The following is a 21114-nucleotide window of genomic DNA, read 5'->3' as shown; positions in this document are numbered from 1 at the left end:
CCTTGCTTGCAGCTTTTTTTTCTTCTTTGAGTCCTGGAACATTCCAGAAATAACTCCATCCCCTTTTAAATAAGATTCACTTGTAAATTGATATACTTAATGAACAATGAGTAAATAAACCCCTAAGGGTTTTTCCTTCCCCTTAGCGGCGATTTTTTTCTCCCTCCAGTTTTAGTACTGCAGTATCAGTAAAGACACTACTAAAATCAAAACCGTGGGGAAAATGGATGGTGTAAAAATACAGGTCAGTAGTTTCCCCTCAATATGCACATATACTATGTCCTTTCATTTTATATTTCCTAGCCTCTACCATCAGGTAATATATTATATGATGCAAGGTCACTATTTTGTAGAAATCAGAGCAGTTCTGCAGTTTTCTAGGTGTCATCCTGCTAGATAGATGAGCCTACAGCAGTTTGCATTTGTTAGTGTTTCTTCTGGTATGCTCAAAATATCTTCTTGTGCTCTTGTACAGATATGAAAGATTGTTTCACATAGAGATGAATTAAATCAGATAGCAATACCTATAAAAGATCAGTACGTTTTGGGAAGAAGTGAACCTTTAAGGAAAATGCCCGTATGGGGGAATGGACCATATGGTCCATTCCCCCATTTTATACTGACATCAAAACTGTCTTATTATGATAGAAATCAAGGGTCTTAAAATCAAATTAAGTTATTATATGCTCCAGTTTGGTGGGAATATCTCTTCCATTAGGAAAGTTGGGACCAGTAATTTTTCTGATCATGCCTACCTCTCATACACATACTGCCTTACATGACTTGTTCTGTGACTATGATTGATCACATCTACGCTATGGCTCAAAATCTATATAAATGGGTTTTTTTTAAGTGTTTATTGTTTTTCTCTTTCTTTGTAGTTCCTTGTAGAATGCATGTCTGCATATTTGATCTGTGCAGTGTTTCCAAATACCTGTGTTTTTAAAAAGTGGTACTGACGTATGAACTCTGCAAAGCAATGTGGAAAAAAGAGTAATTTGTAATATGCTGTGCTATTAGTCCCTGCCTACAGTAAAATAAGAAGCAAGCTGAGAAGCAGGAAAATAGCAAAATAATGTATTTTATGGGAGAATGCAGTTTGTTGGAACAAATATATCCCATTAGCACTATGATGAGATTAGGTGCCAGGATATTCCATTTTAACTAGATCATAAATTTTACTTTGCCTAAAGGATTTATTATCAGTGACGTTTGCATCCCAGTAGTTTCTTTATGGTTTGCAATCTCTACTTAGGCCTACCTTCTAAGACATCTTTTATCAAGAACTTGGAACTGGATCCTCTTGTAAATTAGGAAAGGAGTGTGATGTTGGATTTTGCTGCCTCCTTTCTGTTGATAAATGTTCTTTTTTTTAATCTAGCTAGAAGACAAGGGAATGAATTAAACATTAGCTGAATTGGTGAGCTAAATGCTGAAATCCATTCCTTCTGGAGAAATGAGGCGTTTTACTTAGTGGGTGCCTAAACAGCCTTCTGATAAGTTAGAACTCAATGTGAATAAAAGGTTTAAATCATCAAACACAGACCCCCAGATCTCCTCATCTTTTAATGGTTACAGGGCAAAAAATGCATTTTTTTATATTGGCAATATTTTATCATTCAGTAATCCCTTTTAATGTTCAATGTTCCCTTACAGTCTCATAATTTTGCTGTAGAATGCAACATTTTCAAAAATGGAGACTTTATTTCCTTAAAAGAATAGTAATTTTAAAAATAATTTTGGTATGTCAAGAAAGATACAGGGAGAATTACTTAACTGCAGTGTCATTGACCTTTTATCAGAGTCTGACTTAGTGAGAATTTAATCAAACTAGTAGTTGTACTGATTTAGGGTGTTGTTGGAGGTTATGATTTGCACACACTGACTCTGTAGAATGTTACGCTGTATTAAAGTTTGAACATGCTCCGAGCAGTCACTCGTTTATGTATAATACCATCTCTGGCCTGCATGGCTCTGACTTGCCAGTAGGTGGTGGCAAGCAGAGGTGTGGCTGGGAGACAGGATACCCGTTCTGTCCCTGCTCTGGGAGGGGTGTTGAGGTTATAGCACGGGAGGTGGGAGTCAGAATACCTATGTTTCTAAGGTGGAGGGTTACGGGGGGGAGGGGGCTGACTGTGCTGGGGAGAACTAAAGGTGAAGAGGGCTACTAAGAAACTCTTTCTCTCGCTATTGTTCACTACGGAAGAACAGCCATAAAACCTGTTGCAGCTCCCATGCAGCTAGGTCTCTCTCTGCTTGCTTGGGGTTGCTGCCCCTGGCCATGGGTGAATTCCCTTCTCAGCACAGCAACTCCTAGCAGGCAGACAGCAGCAGGGACACCTTGCAGCATGGTGACACAACTGGCCCACAGCTCCACATTCCTACCATGCCAACCCCACTCCTGACAGCTGTCATTTCATGCTGGTAGAGGAAGCCAGAGCATGTACCTCCTGGGAGTGGAAAAGTAAGCTGTGTTTTGCCACCAGCACAACTGCCTCCTGGTGGCTCCTTGCTCTGACATTCCCTACAACCACAGAGCCACACCTACCAGAAGAGGAGTTGAGATGGCGGGAGCATGAAACCTGCTAATCCCTCTCCCAGCAGCTCCATGCTCCATCTTCCTCTACCAACTTGAAGCCACAGCTGCCAAGGGGGGGTGTGGTTAGGGCAGCAGGAACATGGAGCCAAAGGGTGGCACTGTAGCCATTTGACTGCTGTGTTTAGGGCAGCTGTACTGTGCAGGGGTCCCACTGAGGCAGCCCTGACAGTGGTGGTACCCCACCTGCCCTAGGCAGTCCTACCTCTTGAGCAGTACAGTTTTGAAAGGTGGATAGATCACCAACAGAGTGGGAGCAAGGGGATGAATATGATGCATCCTGGGATGCTGGAGGACTGCAAATTGTTTGTTTTGTCTCCCTGGAGTAGAATGACATTAGCACAATGTGAGCTGTCTAGGCAGCTGGAGATGCTCCTCATCCAACATGGCATAACTTTGCCATGCTTACTGAGCACTGGCATGTGTTTTTCTGCTTTAATGTGGGAATACTCTCATTTTAAGTACTTTTAATATGCATGAAAGTACCCTTAGGGTGTCATCACATGTTCAATTTAACATTTGCTAAGTTCAGCTAAACTTGAGCTGATGCATGTTCAAGGAGTTTAGTGTGTGTTTAGTGCCCTCCTGGCATTGCAAAGTTGTCTCCTTTCAGGTGAGTGTTATCTCCTAATAGGTACTGGCCTTAATAGATGGCTACATTCCAGTGATTTGTGACTATTGCAAGTAAATATGTGACTGTGTGACACCACCCTTAGATGTGACTCTTTACTTTTTGTTAGGCAGCACTTCATCATTCTGAAAAAGGGATCCACAGAGGCCCATGAAGTAGCTTTCCATTAACTGACAGAATGGGGTCCACCTTGTTGGCTGGTGTTTCACTGCTACCATAAAGCATATAGTAGAAAGTAGCAACAGCAACATTTCCAGCTGATGTACAGTTTAAAGTATGTGGTTCTCAAATCATATCAACACAGGTTTGGACACCAGTATGTAAAATATGGCTACATTATATGCAACTACATTTTTTTGAACAGCTGTGCTCATCTGCTTCCTGCTCCTTCAAAAAAGGACTCTGTTGATAGCTGTAAAAATGTGACAATATATTAGTCTAAATTACATATTGTATTATCTTTATGCATGTTTTCCTTAAGAACACAGAACAAAAACAGTGAAAGGTATGTGATTAAAAGGTATATTTAGAAAATGAGAGTTCAGCTTTGTCCAAATAATCTTTTTTTATCTTCCTTAGAAAAAAATAAAAAACAATTTTGCCATGATAAAATCTTTTCTTGCTTATTACATGAAAAAAATGCTTGCCTCTCACCCCTCTGTTCTTTTTACTTTGTGTTTTAGTTCACAGTGACTAAGAGCCCTTACCTGAACAAGACTGAATTAGCACATTTTCCATGGAACTGTAGGGTTTGACTCTTTTGGCTTCTGGATGTTTTCCATATTTAGGAACTAAACACTAGTGGTTGGTGCACTGGCTGTCTTGGAGTTCCACTGGGACTCAGACTGAGATTTATGGCAATGTTCCACCCAACAAAGAGAAGTGAGACATGATTTTCATCCACAGACATATGCAAAAGGTAGCCTACAATTAAGATATCAGACAATATCTCAAAGAAAACACTGATGCCTATACATAAGGGAGACAGCTCTTGGCAGCTGAATAACAATTCCACCCCAGGCCATTGCCTTTTGAAAAAGAAGCATAACTTTTTCCCTTATCCTTATCTGACCTGTGCTTATGAAGCAACAGACATTTCTCTGGCTTTTATTTTCACATATACCCAACACAATCAGATGAGTGCAAAACAATTGAAATCTGTCACCAGATATAAAGAAGGATCTTTTAACTTATTGCTGTTTTTCCAGTTTTATATCTGTTTAGGTAGCAGTTCATTTCTCATACTGTTACTTGAATTCTTTCATGTTCTTTCCTTTCTGGTTCAGATGTGTCACTCATGTTTTCTGACAAAATTTTGATTAGACGGAATTTCTGCGAGCAGGATTTCCTATTACACATATATGCTACTTACCTAATAGCTAGGGCTGTGCAAAACTTTGGTTGTGATTTGATTTGGTGGAGATTCGGCCCAATTCTGTGGCCGAATCTCTAAATCTGATTCGAATCAGGAGACCCTTTAACTCTCTGAATTGAATCGGAACCCTCCAAATCAATTCAGAGAGATTCAGAAAGATTCAGAGATTCGGACATAGACACAGCTTTAAATGTTTTTTCTACATACTCAAGGTACCAGGAGGTGCATGAATGCTGCAATGGTAGGGAGCATGGAGCATCCCACAGTAGTGTGGGGGGCTCCCCAGCATGCTTGGCAGCAGACCCAGAAGTGCATCAAAAGCACTTCCTGTTCACTTCCAGGTCAGCTGGGGAGCATGCCAGGGGCCCCCCCTGCACCCTTCCAGCTTGGCCTTCCAGCTTGGTCTGGGAGGCACCTGGGTTCCCTCTGAAGCTGATTGCTGAGCTGGGGGGATGTGGGGGGCCCCCCACATGCTCCCTGGTGGACCCGAAAGTGGACCAGAAGTACTTACAGTCCACTTCTGAGTTCAGCACTGAGCATGTGGGTTGCCCCCCCGCACTCCTGTGGGATGCTCCATCTGCCCCAGCATGTTCATGACCCAAGCCTGGTAACTTGAGGTATGTAGAAAAACATTTAAAGCTGTGTCTATGTCCAAATCGCTGATTCTCTGAATCAGCAATGAATCTTCAAATTTGGATTCAGCTGAATTGAATCGGGGATAGTGATCTGAATCAATGAATCAAATCACTGTCCCTGATTTGGGCCAAATCTGAGTTGAATAGATCCCATTTTGCACACTCTTACTAACAGCATGTGTACATGGGAAACTTATAAGCCAGGCAGTGGTGTCTTCAAGCTCCACATGAACTTCTTGATTTGGAAGCAGTATAATGATATCTACACTGTAAGTGAAAAAATTAAGTGGTGCTGTGAGTAAACAAATTAGTGAATCTATGCTGTAAGTGAGCACATTATTACTATCAAGGGGCAGTGCTATTGAACCTGTGCACAGTATCCCATGAACACACAGACAAGTGCAAAGTGATGCACCTGGGGAGGAACAACCAGCACCATACCTACAGGTTGGGGAACTCCCCTCTTGTCAGCACAGAGGCGGAAAAGGATCTTGGAGTCATCACTGACTCCAAGATGAACATGGGCCGGCAGTGTGGGGAGGCAGTCAGGAAGGCCAACCGCACCTTGTCATGCACCCACAGATGCATCTTGAGCAGGTCCAAGGAGGTGATCCTCCCCCTCTATGCGGCACTGGTCAGGCCGCAGCTGGAGTACTGCATCCAGTTCTGGGTGCCGCACTTCAAGAGGGATGTCGACAGCATGGAGAGGGTCCAGAGGAGGCCACTCGCATGATCAGGGGACAACAGGGCAGGCCCTATGAGGAGAGGCTACGGGACCTGAACCTGTTCAGCCTCCAAAAGAGAAGGCTGAGGGGGGATCTAGTGGCCTGTTATAAACTAGTCAGCGGGGATCAGCAGGCATTGGGGGAGTCACTGTTCCCCCAAGCACCACCAGGAGTGACCAGCAATAATGGTCATAAGCTGGCAGAGGGTAGGTTTAGGCTAGATATCAGGAGGCGCTACTTCACGGTCAGGGCGGCTAGGATCTGGAACCAACTTCCAAGAGAAGTGGTGCAGGCTCCTACCCTGGGGGTTTTTAAGAGGAGGTTAGATGAACACCTTGCTGGTGTCGTTTGACCCCAGTACTTTTTCCTGCCATGGCAGGGAGTCGGACTAGATGAACTACTCAGGTCCCTTTCGGCCCTAGAAACTATGAAACTATGAAAGCAAACAAAACTCTGGCTAGCATTCATAGCTTCTCAAGTAAATCTCAGGATGTCATCCTCCCACTGTACTCGGCCTTGGTGAGGCCGCAGCTGGAGTACTGAATCCAATTCTGGGCTCCATAATTCAAGAAGGATGTTGAGAAGCTCAAGAGAGTCCAGAGGAGAGCCACACACATGATCAGAGGGCAAGAGAATAGGCCTTATGAAGAGAGGCTGAGAGTCATGGGACTCTTCAGTTTGGAAGAGTGCAGGCTGAGGCGTGACCTGGTGGCTGCCTACAAGTACATAAGAAATGCACGTCAGGATCTGGGGGAACATGTGTTTACCACAGCGCCCCAAGGGATAACAAGGACCAATGGTCATAAACTCCTCCAAAACCATTTTAGGCTGGATGTAAGGAAAACTTCTTTACTGCCCGAGCCCCCAAGGCCTGGAATAGATGCCCTCCAGAAGTGGTGCAGGCACCTACTCTGGACTCATTCAAGAAATGTTTGGATGCTTAGTTTGCTGGAATCCTTTGACCTTAGCTGACTTCTTGCCCCTGGGGCAAGGGGCTGGACTTGATGTTTAAGGTTCCTTCCAGCCCTAATATCTATGAAATCTATGACATATTCTCCTTACAGTCTAGAATGTGCAAAGAAGTGCACAGTGTCACCAGTGCCTGCACAGCACCTTTATCATTTAGAAGCAGCTTTTGTTTCCTATGCATTTCATGTAAAGCATTCTTTTTGAATTGAAGTCACACTAAGTGTACCTTTAAATAGTGCTTTCTTATTTGGCCTTGATGCTGCTAACATGCACGTAACCATTAGGCTCATGAATAATCTGGGTGAAGTCAATAGTGTTTAGTTACATTCATTTATGTGTGGCCCTCATAGATGTAGTCATGCTGAATGTAACTTTTTCACTATTATTTTAGTAGAAAACTCCAATGATATAGTTACCCCAGATTCTCTCCCATGCACTCGTGGGTGTTCTCCTCCAGACCTGCTTAGATTTCCTTGCTTCTCCCTTAAAAAACTATGCAATGCTTTCATGCATTTTCAAAATAAACGTTTGCGGTATTCAGTAAACCTATGATTTGGGGATGCAGTTAGGTGTATAAATTCCTTTATAAAAACAAATATCACCAGATACTATAATTTAACATAAATATATTGTACATATAAGTATGCTATTACTAAGTATATCAATCTAGCTGCCTAGCTGTCTATCTACACACACCTTTGTCATCATCTTGTGCATTTTCATATTTATTGTGTAATATTCTGCATCAGAGTTCTGCAAAACCAGTATGTCTAGCTGCAAAAAGAGTGGCCTGCTAGTTGCCATGTTTACATATCTTGGTTACAACACTAATTCGAATCCATATTTTGACCTTGAAGATGTTTTGACAGTGCTGAATATTGAAATTGAAGAATCTCAAGATATTGGTCACAATAAAGCCCATTGCCTGATTCTACAGTGATGTGCTGTATTTAAGGATGGTACCTTATCATATGATGTTTGCTATATTTTTGCATATGTGACCTATATACAAGAAGCATGATATTCATTTGTTTACAGAATGATGATTCCTGATTTTTCTTAATTTATTTTACTGAAAAAGAATTACATGATTATATTTGGTAAATATTACAAATTTTAAAAGCAGAACAACATACATGTTCCAAGGGGGCAATGGAAAACCTTTCCATCACTCTCCCGTCCTGGCCAGTTTATCAGGTACTCATCAATCAAAATCACTAATCTAGTTTTTTTGTAAATTGGTTTTAGCACCTTGGAGCCTACATCCAAACTGACACAGAAGTGGAACAAGATATAAGAACATGAGAGAAAACATATCTGCAATGCTTTTTACAAACTTTGTCAACGGCATTTCTCTCTTTTTATGTACTGTAGAGTTCTGGTAGTCTTAACTTATAATCATGGCACATTAAGAAGCATGCAAATATGATGCTTTTTTGTGCTTATCTTGTCTGTAGTCCTGCATTTAGTTTAAACAGTTACTTCCACCCTCTACTGCTTAAGTCATCACATCTCCCTCTATCATGCCACTGTGAATAAAGGGGAACTTTATAGTTAATGGGTAGACATATCCCTCACATTCACTAAACTGGTATAGCACAATGCTTATTATATAAAGGGTAGCTTTAGTTTGAATAGCAATATAGTCTCTTCACACCAGACTTTTTTGGTGACTGATTTGGATTCAGGCAGGGGCTTAAAAAGTTAATTCAGGACATCACTTTGCACTGATACACCTTCCTGTAAAGAACCAGCAACTAAAAGAAACACTTCCTAAAGCCTGCTGGGTGATAAGGTGGGGAGCATAGGTATGAATTAACTTTGAACTCATATTCATAGATCCTGGGGTGGATGAGGCTGCGCCTGTCATGGAGATAAAACACCCTGTATCTTCAGAGAGTGATGCTTGTTGTACAGAGAGGCAATCACAGCTCTTCAGCTGAGAATTCTTCATCTACCTTCCTCAGAATTATAGACATTCAGTTTGATGACCAGCAACCTTTCAATCATTAGAAATAGATTGGACAGACTAGAATAACTCTGGCAAGGAGAAAATGCTAGAAGTATAGTTAAATGTGATGCTTAACCATTTTCAAGGTGTTTTCACTGAAAAAAGAATGAAAATGGCCACTTGCTGTTCAGGTTGGCCACTACAGTAGCTGAAAAATCCTCTCTTCATGTATCTTAGAACCATTTTTTTTAATTTGATCATCTGCCCAATTTAATCCAGGTCTGGAAAATAAAAAGCAGATGACATATGGGCCTCTCTCAGCTTTGGCATCTTGCATCTTAAAAAAGATGGTAACATTGGAACAAAATGTGTTTGTTTTTGCTGTAGCTCTGCTATTGATAAATGTTCTGCCTTTTCATCTTGCTTTAGGAAGAAAACATGAATTAAACATTAATTGAACTGTATTGACCGCCAACATGTAGAAATCTTATTGTAGATGTTAGAGAGTGCAGAAGGCTGCAGGGTAGATTGCTGTTTCTTCATTGATTATTTCACTAGTAAAAAAGACGTGTTGTCATAGTGCTGTTCTGATGTGAATAATATTTACTCTTATAAAATTGCCAGAGAGGTGTAAAGAACTGGAGTGCCACAGTGTATAACACTTGTACTATTCTAATCAAGAGGGATAGGAAAACTTACTTCCCACTTGATTTTTTCTTGGGTTCTAACTACATTTAGATTCAGCCTTTCTCAGAGAAATAGATGTAGAAAAGTATTTCCAGGTCTTTTTTGTAAAATGTCTTCCTTTCTACAAAAGTATGCCTTTCTTTATTATGGATTTTTTTCTGAATACAGTAATAGTATTGCATACTGAAGGTGATTTGCAAAGAATCTGAATGCTAAGATAATTGGCCTAGATGAGTGCAAAATAATTTAAGACAAATATATAGAAGGTTCAGTATTAGACCCCTTCACATATTGATTCAGGGATAAATGAAACGTTTGAAGAAATACAGTGACTTGAAGGTTTCTATAATGTATTAATATAAAGGTAGGGTGACGATATACCTTGCTTTGGTTGGGACAGTCCCAGATTTCAGAGGCCAGTCCCAGCTGGCCAGTGAAAATTAAAATGAGCATCCCAGGAGCTGGGCTCTGGGCACAGAGTATGAAGGGTGGAGGAAGAGTGGCAGGAGCTGTGAAACAGGAAGCCCAAACAGACAGCAAAATTGCCCTAAAATAGGTTAGCTTGATTAGTGGAATGACCATTAACACTAAGTGTTACTTCACAAGTCATTGTTACTTCACTTGTGAAGTAAAGAACAATGGGCCATTAACAGGCCATTGACTGCATAGTGGTGATGGGGGTGTGTCCAAGATTTCACATTGTCTCATATAGCCACCTTATATTAAAGAGACATACTAAAATGATATTTTGGGGTTGTATTTTGAATTGCTAGGTTTTTATAAAGAGCTTACAGATCTCTTCTTTGTCAACAATCCCTTACAGTTGAGGATGATTTTCTTCTGTTCTTGTCTTATCTGTGTGTCTGAAAGTGGCTGACAAGGCCAAACTGCGATTGACAGACTGGTGCAATTTGTACATGTGTTTTCATGTGGGGTGGGTGGCTCTGGATTCTTGATTCAGTTTGTGACCCACTGTTTCTGCTGCTCCTGCTTTTCTGTCTTCTGTTGATGTTATAAAGTTTCCAAGTACTGAAATCCTTGCAGCAGACCTTTCTTCCATTTGGGGCAGCCCTGGGTGTTAGTCTCCCATGACTTGTCTTGTAGGTTGTATTTTTTTCAAGTTGATTATGAATTACCGGAGCTAGGGACTGCTCATTAAGAGCTTGTTGGAGGACCTCAATCTTTTGAATGTTAAGCATCAGTTCCATTTTCTCATATGCCTTAGTAAAGACATCATCGATTGCCTGAAGTTCTGCTTCTGAGTGCACATAGACTACAGCATCATCTGTGTACTGGAGCTCGATGATTGAGGTTGAGGCAGTCTTAGTTTTGGCTCAGAGTCGGTTGAGATTAAACACCTGTCCATCCATTCAGTGATTTAGCTCCAGTCCTATTGGAAGCTTGTTGGTGGTCAGATGAAGCATCGCAGTAAGGAATATTGAGAAGAGTGTTGGAGCAATGACTCAGTCTTGCTTAACTCCCATATTTAATTCAAAGGGATCTGTGAGAGATCCATTACTGAGAATCACCACTTGCATACCATCATGTAGCAGGCAAAGAATGATGACAAATTTCAGTTGGCATCCATACTTCAGAAGGATTCTTCACAGAGCTTCTTGGTTGACAGCCGAAGGCTTTCATGAGGTTAAAGAAGGACATGTAGAAAGGTTTATGTTGTTCCCAGCATTTTTCCTGCACCTGGTGAGCTGTGAATATCATGTCAGTTGTGCCTCTTGATGCCCTAAGCCCACACTGAGATTTCAGGAGGAGCTCTTCAGCAAGTAGAAGGAGGTGGTTCAGGAGGGTTTTTGCAGTGATATTTTCTGTGATTGACAGCAAGGTGATCCCTCCATAATGTCCACACTTGGACTTGTATCCTTTCTTGAAGACTGTCACAATCATGGTATCCCTGATGTGATATATACAGTGTACTACTACGCAGTGTGTCCACAGGTGGTGAATAGAGGCATGGGCTTCAGGGAAAGTAAGCTATGAAGTAAACAGGGGTAACTGTGATAAATAAGCAGTTGCAGACCAAGGAACAGCAGCACCACCATGATGTGGCAGGGACAGCAGATAGTAATGCTTTCCCTCCTGAAAAACCACTATGTCCTTTGATAATGCTGTGAAATGGAGAGTACAGGATGCCAGTATAATAAGCCTACCCAGCCTCCGGCCATTAGTCTACAAGTCCTCAGTGGTGGACTAGATGGGAGAAGACGTTAGAATCTCAGTGGCTGTGAAGGTGGATGAAGGCTGCAGAGGAATGAGTTCTCCTTGTCATTAGATTAAGGTCCCATTCTGTCAAGAAGTGTGTGGAAGCTGATATGCAGCAGCTTCTCCATGATAAAAGGAATCATGCACAGGCTTTTTCCTCTTCCATAGGTAAATAGAACTAAAAAAACCTGCCAGTGTGTGGGGGAGGAGGAAGAAGGGAGGCATATAAGCTACATATTAGAATGGTAAAATGTTCACTAGATTTCTGAATGATATCAAAAGACTTTCAGTCATAAATAAGTTTTGTTTTTATCTCAAGGAGTCGTTACCATTAATCCTACTTGACCCAGGAGCATTAAACACAGTAAAACTCTCCCACATAACATTTATTGTTTTCCATTGCAACACTAGCAGCTAAATAGTTCTGTTATAAATATATATGTTATACATTTGAATTCCTCAACAGATCCTGATTTTGGTTGTACTAAACATTTAATACCCTTCTGGAGCAGACACAGTCTCTCTAGGGCTCATAGCGTTAGCAAATTTTATTTGCTTTTTCAGTGTGAATTTCGCAGATCAGCACCTACCATAAGTCGTAGCATAGCAGTGACTGAAATGTGAGGTAATGTACATTTTATATATGTACAGATTTTCTTATTATTGGGAATGATTTTTTTGGTTACATCCATGTATTACTGAGTTGATGGAGCACAGGAGACAAAAGTTGCTTGTTACTCTCAGCACAAGTGCAGAGCATGAAGCAGAGGATTAAACCTTCCCCCTCCCTAATGCAACCAGAATACATTTCAGCCTTGATTTGAAGAGAACTGTAATGATCAGAAGGTAATGATACTCTTTTGCACCTCTCTGTTGACACTGCCAGTAAAGATTTGCTGAGGAGTTATAGGCAAAGAAACATGATGGCCTAATATGACTAGGATTCTACTGACTGTCCCAAGATACTAGCCCTACTGCAGTTATGTTCCTTTCCAAATGCACATATGATAATATTTTATGTTGCCACTTCCCTTCTATGAAAAATAGTCACCATGTGCCTGATAGCAATGCAGATTAGGCAGAATCTATGGAAGAATGGAAAGGAGGTTCATCTATGGAATGTAGGGAATGTCACTTCCAGGAATCTGTCCCTCCCATTGACCATCTGTGGTTTTAAATTAGCTGTGGTTTTTGCCTCCTAGCTGATCAGCAGCAAATGGCAGGGCTGCTAGGACTCCTTGGCCAATCAATGGCGGGAATAAAAACCACGGTATATTTAAAATTGTGGTATTTGGCTCCCAGCAGATCAGCAACAAATGATGGGGCCACTGGGGCCCCTCCACAAATCATTGTTGATGTGGGGGGGGAGGAGGGAGGGAGTATGTTGTAAAAAGAACAAGATTAAAGGAAGCATTGGACAGCACAGCACGCTTCCACTGTGATTTAGGTAGGTCTCTACTCATAATTTTAGTACCAGAATGGTGTTTTTAGTATGTTGCAGTCACCAGACACCATTTTTGGATGTCAGGAAGGATTTTTTCTTTTTGGGGCCAGATTAGCAGGTGGGCACGTTAAAAGTTCAAGGTTGTAGGACTTAGATATATCGTACTGAGCAGGTCATAGGAGTATTTGGTTTGTTACAACTTGCAGTCAGTGTCCAATAAGGATAAAAGGCCAACAAACTATTTATCTAAAGTAAAGACCTACCTGGTATTTTACTGGTGGAACTTGTACCTATAGGGGGAGGGGACCTAAGGCTTTCAGAACCCCCAGGCTTCTTGCTTGCGGGTTAAAAGGAAAAGGGGGTGGGAAATCAATGGTTTAAATGCTAAAGAAAGACTAGGGAGAGTTTACTGCAACATATGAGTCCTAGGGTGGGAGCTCTAAAACTCCTTATCTCCCACCTGACCTAGATCCATCTGGAAAATATTCCTGGTTTGTTAATTTAATAAAGTTGTGGCCTCCCACTTACAAACCATCTCCCTGTCTGTGTTGACTAATTTGTGGATCAACTAGAAGTCATTTGACTTAGGATACAAAACAGCAGTGCTGTAACTTAATTTTTTGGGCTGTGTTTGTTGATTAACAAGTAAATTATTCCTATTCTGTGATTTGATCCCTTTGACACCCTGAATACATTAGAAATGAGCAAATTCTTTTTTCGTAAATTCTAACCTAGGAGATAATAGACCAAGTCAATGTTTTTTAATATATACCCGTAAGTTTTCAACAAGTTAGTAAAATCAGTTGAAGTTTATCCTTTCCTGTTACATATAAGCCAAAAAAGTTTCTCAAAAAAAAAGTCTTTTTCTATGGATGGAGGTATATAGGGACACAGTATCTTTTATGAAGTTGACAGACCAAGTACTGGGCAGATTTGCTTTCTAGGTCTAAGGAGCTGAAATGGATCAGTCCTATTTTTCTCTCAAGATTGGCTGAATAATCTTCCCTAATTATTCTTATTGGCTTCCTTCTTCATATGTCATGTACTTGATTCTAGCTCATTTTTCCCAGCTGTCCCTTTGGTGTTTATGGAAGTATGAATATGCACTGTAGTCTGGTTTGGAGACAGTCAAATTTATTGAGACAGTTAGTAGACCCTACCTACCCCTCCAAAGACTGTAAATGAAGGCTTGTTTAAACCACACCTTCCTGTCAGAAAGACTTTTCTGCCTTCCCTGTATTCACTAGGAATCTGAAGACCCAAGCTCTGGTAAGCAGGAGTTACAAGGAAAACAAGAAAGAAGTATCAGTCTATGGCTAAAGACAGATTTTGGGTTTATCCTGGGGCTGACTGTCTCAGGCTGTGATTGGCATCAAAACAGGAACAAAATAGCATGTGCAGTTAACTGCTTGGGCAAATAGTTAATTCACATACTTCACAGGTACTTAATGCTCTTGTCCATCTACAGGATCCCAGTATAAAAGGCTTTGTCCTGGGCAGAAATCCAGTGTTTGTTTTCAGCCTGATAGTCTGAGTCAGACAATAGGGATTTTATAGGCATTCCCATGGAAAGCTTAAAATGGAAAGGACAATGCTTATCTGGGAGTTAATATTTTTATAAGAAATGTCTGCCTTTGCTTTTTAGCTACCATCCTTGGACATGCATTATGTAGGCATTAGAAGGAAGGAATTTACATGTTGTTGGTTCCAGGTGTAGGCTCCTCTTAGTAGGTGCTTCTCATTGGGCATAATGAGCAAAAGCCACTTCTGGACCCTTTCTGTCTGTCTGTGTGTTTTTTAGCTTAGAGTAAATAGTGAACCCACACAACATAAAATTCTTTGGCAACTTAACTTTGTATAGAGAGCTACAGAAGATAATAGACACTGCAGACTTAACCTATCTCAAATCCTCTCCTGCTGGGATAGAAAGCATAACGATTACAGGTACATCAAGGAAAAAAATAAACCCTTTCCAAATGTACCAGACACAGAGACGAAAAGACTAGTATGTCATCAGAGATCCAACTGTGCATGAGAGCTGCATATATTCTTCCTTTTCAAAACAGCCTGTTACATAAGGCTTTTATTAAGGCTAGGTGATTTAGCTTGGATTAAATTCAAGCCCACTCAAACACTGAAAGTTTGAGTGATCCTAGCTAAATCCGATTATGTGTTCATTTCAGATGTCTTATGAAAGTGATGAAATGTTAGTTAAGGTGAACACAGTTTTTCTGCTTGTTCCCCTCTTCTCCCATTCTATAAAGTTTGCAGGCTGGCAGTGGTACTGACCCATCTGCTGGGAAGCAAGAAAGCACATTAAGGATACATACAGGCTAGGGACAGACATTCAAAAACCTGAGCCTGAATGGATTCAATCTTTGCAGGTTAGTCTAACATGCTATGCTAAATCATTTTGTAACTGCACAGACATCCCCTGTGGACTGAAAAAATGCAGGCATGTGCCTGCAGTGGCTCAGGATAGAAGCTAGGGGGCACTAGAGCAGCTTTCCCTTCTCTTCCATGGGACTGAGCTGAGGGGGCATGACCAGGCCCCAGCAGGACACTGTGCTTAGAGGACCCCCCTGCCCCCCACCCTTGATAACAGAGCATTTGTCAGCTCTGTTATCAGCATTTAGAATCCCGTCACTCAGTAGTTCAAGCTCTTCTTATACAGCTTTTTGTAAAGGAAGGAATGCAGGGACATTACCAACTGAGCTGTTGATTAGCTCCAAAGAGTCCTAAGCAGAATTAGCTAGCATACCACATGCTGGCTATGGTCTGTGCTGTGGGAGAGAGGAGAAAGGGATTTCTGCTTAAGCAGTGAGTGGTGAGTGAGAGGGAGGGGGACACAGGGAAGCCAGAAGACCCTGCTATGACTGCAAGTCTCTCCTGGAGCTCTAGCCAGGGAGCAGAGGGGAGGGGCTAGCCCTGCTGTGGAGCAGAGAGCTCTGCCCAGCCCAGAGAGCATGCCAGGATGCTGGGGGAATCTGATTTAAATTAAACCAGCAAGGGGTCTGGGACAGACATTGCATAAACAAGTTTGACCCAAATCAGTTAAGTCTAATACTATATTCAACCAGATTTATCTCAGGCTGGTTTCAGTCATTTTCAAACTGGTATATGTGCACTGAATGTCTGTTCTGTTACAGGTTTAAACCAGTTTCTGATCACTTAAACCAGTTTATGTGTAATGTTTGCCTCTAGCCACAAACATTCAGGGCAGTTAGATCACATTAAAAATGGTTATCTGATCTAACTTATTTCACCCATGTGTGGACCTTACTCTTAGATTTCTAGTTAGGTTGATCTAAGTGCAAACTGTACAGAAGTTCCCAGGGGGGTAGATCAGTCAAAAAATAGCCAACCCAACCTAACTTAACTATACCTTGGGGGTGCATTAAGATAGATCATGTATAGGTAGACCAATCTATCTGAACTTCTGTACATGTGTGGAGCACAGCTCCAGGGCTGGGAAAATCCAGCCTCCAGCTCCAGCCCTTCCCCTCTCCCCTAGCAACAGGCTGTTTTTAGCCCCCATGGCCATTACTGGCATTTGCTGGTGCCAGGAGTTGATGGAAATGTCAGGGTGGGGGGGAGGGGCAGGCAGGATGGGGTGAGTTAGTATGCTGGTTTGCCTGGGGGTGGTTTGCCTGAGGGTGGGGAGGTCAGAGGGCTGAAAACAGGCCCTGGTTAGGGAGGAGAGAGCTCTCCCAATCCCACCAACCCCCTCTCTCATGGAGCTGCCAGCCTGTCAATCCTGCCAAATCTCCCCACAAAGCCTACAGGTCCCTCCATGTGCCTACCCCTCCCCTCACCCCAAGTTCATTCAGTTGGGCTTCTGGGACCAGTGACCTCTGGTAAAATTGGCCACAGGGGCAGTTTGGGGGTGGTTCAGCAGCATCAGGGGGAGAACTGGAGGATTATAGGGGGGGGGGTTGGTGGGATCAGAGAGCCTCTTCAATCCCACCACCCCTTCCAACCTCCCCACCCACCAACACCCAATCCCTGTGGGCCTCTGATTCCCCCCCAGCCCCTCCTGTGGACTCTGCAAGCTCCCCAATCCTCCCAAGCCCCCTGCAGACCCCAGTAGCCCCTCAACTCCTCCCACCCCCTCACAGAGTCTGAGAGCCCCCCAATCTCTCTAAGTCCCACATTAGGCACCCATCCTACCTGGCCGTCCCCCTCCCCTGATTTACCTTAGATCAAGCTTCTGACACCTATCTATTTACAGAGTTAGATTGGGGGTGGGGGTATTTTTAACCCAATCTAACTCCCAAAACTTCTAGATGTAATGTCTGTATAAAGCCTAAAGGGTTGTCTACCCTTAAAAGGGTTTGTTGGAACATCTATACCAGCATATTGTACAATATAACTTTTCAGGCAAACCCCACTGTTGGAGATGCAAGTTATCCCACCAAACCAGTTCCCTTGAAGGTATAACTTAATCTGCTTTTTCTTGCTTAAAACATCTTAGCAGCAAAAGGCCTACTCAGTTTGCCATTGTAGTTGCATCTCTATTTGAGTTTTTGCCAGCGTAACATGTCTGAGGAAGGGCAGCAAAACACCTCAGTATAGCCATAGAGACTTAGACTTAGAGATCCCTGTGCACTTCCAAACCTTCAGTATCATAAGCCTTCTCTCCTGTCAGGTTAGGGTTTGGTGAAAGCTCTCTGAATACAGCAACTCTTCCTTACTGGAATTTCTTCCCATGATTAAAAATAAAGAGCAAAGTACTTCAAAAACAGGGACAGGGAGTGGGAAGCATGGGTGACTGGTGCCACCTTAGTCAGGGAGGGCATATGCCCCACCAGCAACCAGTCAGCGACTGGGGGGGGTGGTCTCCCATGGCCAATCATAAGACGGCCAGTCACTGTAGCCGATCGCTGTGGCTACTTCCAGAAGTGTCTGTGCCCGCTTCCAGAAGGGGCTACAGCCACTTCTGGGAGTGCCATGGCACTTCACTCCCCATCCAGCACTTGCTGGGGGGTGCACCAATGCTCCTGCCTGCCCCCTGCCCATCACCTAAGTGGCAAGTGCAGTCAGACAGGGGGTGCACCAGCACTCTCAGGGGGTGCATGTGCACCCCTATGTGTCACCACAGGCAGTAAGACAAGAACAGAAAAGACCTACTTGAGAACAAGTTAGAATTAATCACTTTCTAGTGACTCTGCAGATTCTAGCTTTCACCCACCAGGGGATTTTAAATCATTTATGCAGGTCCCCAATCTTGAATCTTATTCTGCAGTATAGAGGGCTATAATATCCTTGAGGATGTTTTGATCTCAACATTGCTATGTTCTTCTTACAACTGCCATCAGAATGGAGATTTTTCAGTCAGTAAGTGGGATCTGTTTTTTTTGGAGAGTGTATCATGTCTTAATAACAGAGGTGAATTGTTAGGATTCTTATTATTCCTGCATCCTTTCCTTTAATATCTCTCATTCTCTGTCTATACAACTAGTGTGTTTGAGGTATCCAAAGTAGTGCTCCAGTGTTATCACTTAGACCACACTTGTGAGGTCTCTGTAAGAACCTATACCCATGCTTTTTTGAGAATGGGATGAGACACATCCTAAAATCTAATGATCTAAACTTGAAAAAAGTGCTGATCTGAAATTCTCAGCTGGTTTCCATTACTGCAATGGACTGCACCCTAAAACTATGGATAGATGAACAAATTGTAAACAGTTAAAAGGCAGGGATGTACTGTGTATCACCTGCTCTAAAGTAACTGTTTTTTGTGTCCTTTCCTTTTCTGTAGTAAATGAAAGCTAAACCAGTACCTCTGAGTAAAACAGGGCAAGTTGCCACAATTTAATCTCCCCGTATTCTGAGACAGGAGCAGCAATATAGAGCAAACATGCATGGTGAGTTCCTCCCTCCCATTTTTGAATCCATATATTTTGTTTATCCACACCATTAGATATAGACAGTAGGATGATGTGAAGTTCAGTCCTGGATGGTTGGGCTCATTTCTAGGCCAAATAACTTTCTAGACATCATACTAATGAGTGATATCGGTATTTCAGTAGCTATACAAAATCAAATGGAGGATAGCATGTGTCCCTATTGAATACCTTTTGTGAAGTAGGATTGATTGTTCTTTGAGGGACAGCAGGTTTATTTTATTTTATTTAAAATATCTTGGGGCCCGACTACTCAATTGGGTTTTAGATCAGTGTAAGTGCCATCAGAGAAGCCATCACTGAGTGATTGAGTATAAGGTCCCTTACTTACCTATTGGAACTTTAGGAGTTTTTATATCCCATTTTATGAATGAGTTCATTTTTATAAGAACTACCTCCATGATTGTTCAGTATCCCCTAGTAACACTTTTCTGTTTCAGTATTTAGTGTATGAGTGTGTTTTTTCTTTAACAGGAGCTGAATACAATTATGCTATCCTTCACTTTGAATTATCCAGCTTACTTTTGTGCTCATGTCTTTGTCATTATTTAAATTAATGTTTTGTCTGATGACAAAAATTTGCTTGTTCTAGCTTGTAAAATCCCTACATTTATATAATCAAACACTAATTTGATCACTTAAAAGATATTTATATAGTTTGATTGTGTAGTTATTTGTATTAAATTAGTGTAAGTCATAACTCAAATGGTTATAGTCAGTTCTAATGGCTGCCAGAGGTAACCTGAAAAAAATTATTCTCATTTTTAATCTGAAGCCCACTGAATGACCACTTCCTAAAGGAATCATGTGGGTGATTGTTAGAGAAAGAATTTACTACCATACGCTAACATTGCAGAACAAGCCAAGGATTTATCAGTAAGAAGCAGAACAAATAGATAGATAGATAGAAAGATAGATAGATAGATACTAGAATGGTAAATACAAAGTACAGTTTCTACATAAAAGTATGTTATTTCACTATACATTAGTAAATTGCATAACTTTCAGGGCTGCAGTTTGTATTTTTTCTTAAATAAAAATCTATTGTGGCTCTTAATAGTTGATTTTTATAATGTCACGGATATATTTATTACATGTTGTTTTTTCTGAATAGAAAAACTTTAAATGAGATTTGGAAAGTAAGTTTTTGATTCAAAACCATAAATATGACCTGGATTAAGTGAAACCTGAGCCCTGTTTCATTTGAACAGTTCAAGAGCTCTATTGTGGAAATGAATCTGAAATGAATCTCCAGATGAATACCACTGAATTTTACCTGAACAATAACTGCAAACTGTGTCCATAAGAAATTAGCATATAGTTAGTGGGCACATACACACTTATTTTTGCATGCCAAATCAGAGTCTTTGGAAGGCAATGTTTTAAATTAAGAAAAGAGATATTTATTCTATCACAATAGTTTTGTTACACATAGGTATGATACGATCTGTTCCTAGACCAGGAGAATATGGTAGAGAAATGATACTTACGTCAAAGATTAAAAAGATTATTTCTAAAATATAAAATCACTGTAACAACTGCATTAAATGCAATTCTATGTCAGATCATTTTGTGTTTGTATAGACACAGAACTCTATTTGTAATAGCTGAATAGTATTTACTTGCCCAGTAGTTTATATCATTACCATATAGAGATGATGTTCCTAGGATTAGCATTGCAAGGGGTGGTGCTTTACACACACTTTCTTTTCCCTACAAATGTTGGTTGACATTTGCTTTTTCCAGAGTTCTATAGGAATTTGCACATGGGGGCTGGTGGAAGGGTCATGCTTAGCAAGGGAAGGCATACAGCTTTCCATCCACAAACAGGCATCAGTCATAAACTCATCTATAAGTTAATTATACAGCCTGAGGCCAGATCTTCTTTCTTTAAAAAAAAGAAAAAGAACACCCCCCCCCCCCCCGCAATCCTGATCACTTCCCCAGACAGGGGAAGTAAGATATTTGATGAGCCTCC

At 41.5% G+C, this 21114-nt stretch overlaps 1 protein-coding gene across 1 annotated transcript in view; it reads left to right on the top strand.

Annotated features, from left to right (window-relative positions):
• DSCAM (DS cell adhesion molecule) overlaps positions 1 to 21114 on the top strand; it is a 628177-nt gene that overhangs the window by 119309 nt on the left and 487754 nt on the right. The gene's annotated exons all lie outside the window — the stretch shown is intronic.

This window comes from Crocodylus siamensis, chromosome 1, assembly GCF_052110815.1.
Source record: "Crocodylus siamensis isolate JL-2025a chromosome 1, ASM5211081v1, whole genome shotgun sequence".
NCBI classification, from domain to species: domain Eukaryota; kingdom Metazoa; phylum Chordata; order Crocodylia; family Crocodylidae; genus Crocodylus; species Crocodylus siamensis.
Note: the sequence above shows the minus strand (reverse complement) of the source record. Positions and strands in the feature narration are given on the sequence as shown.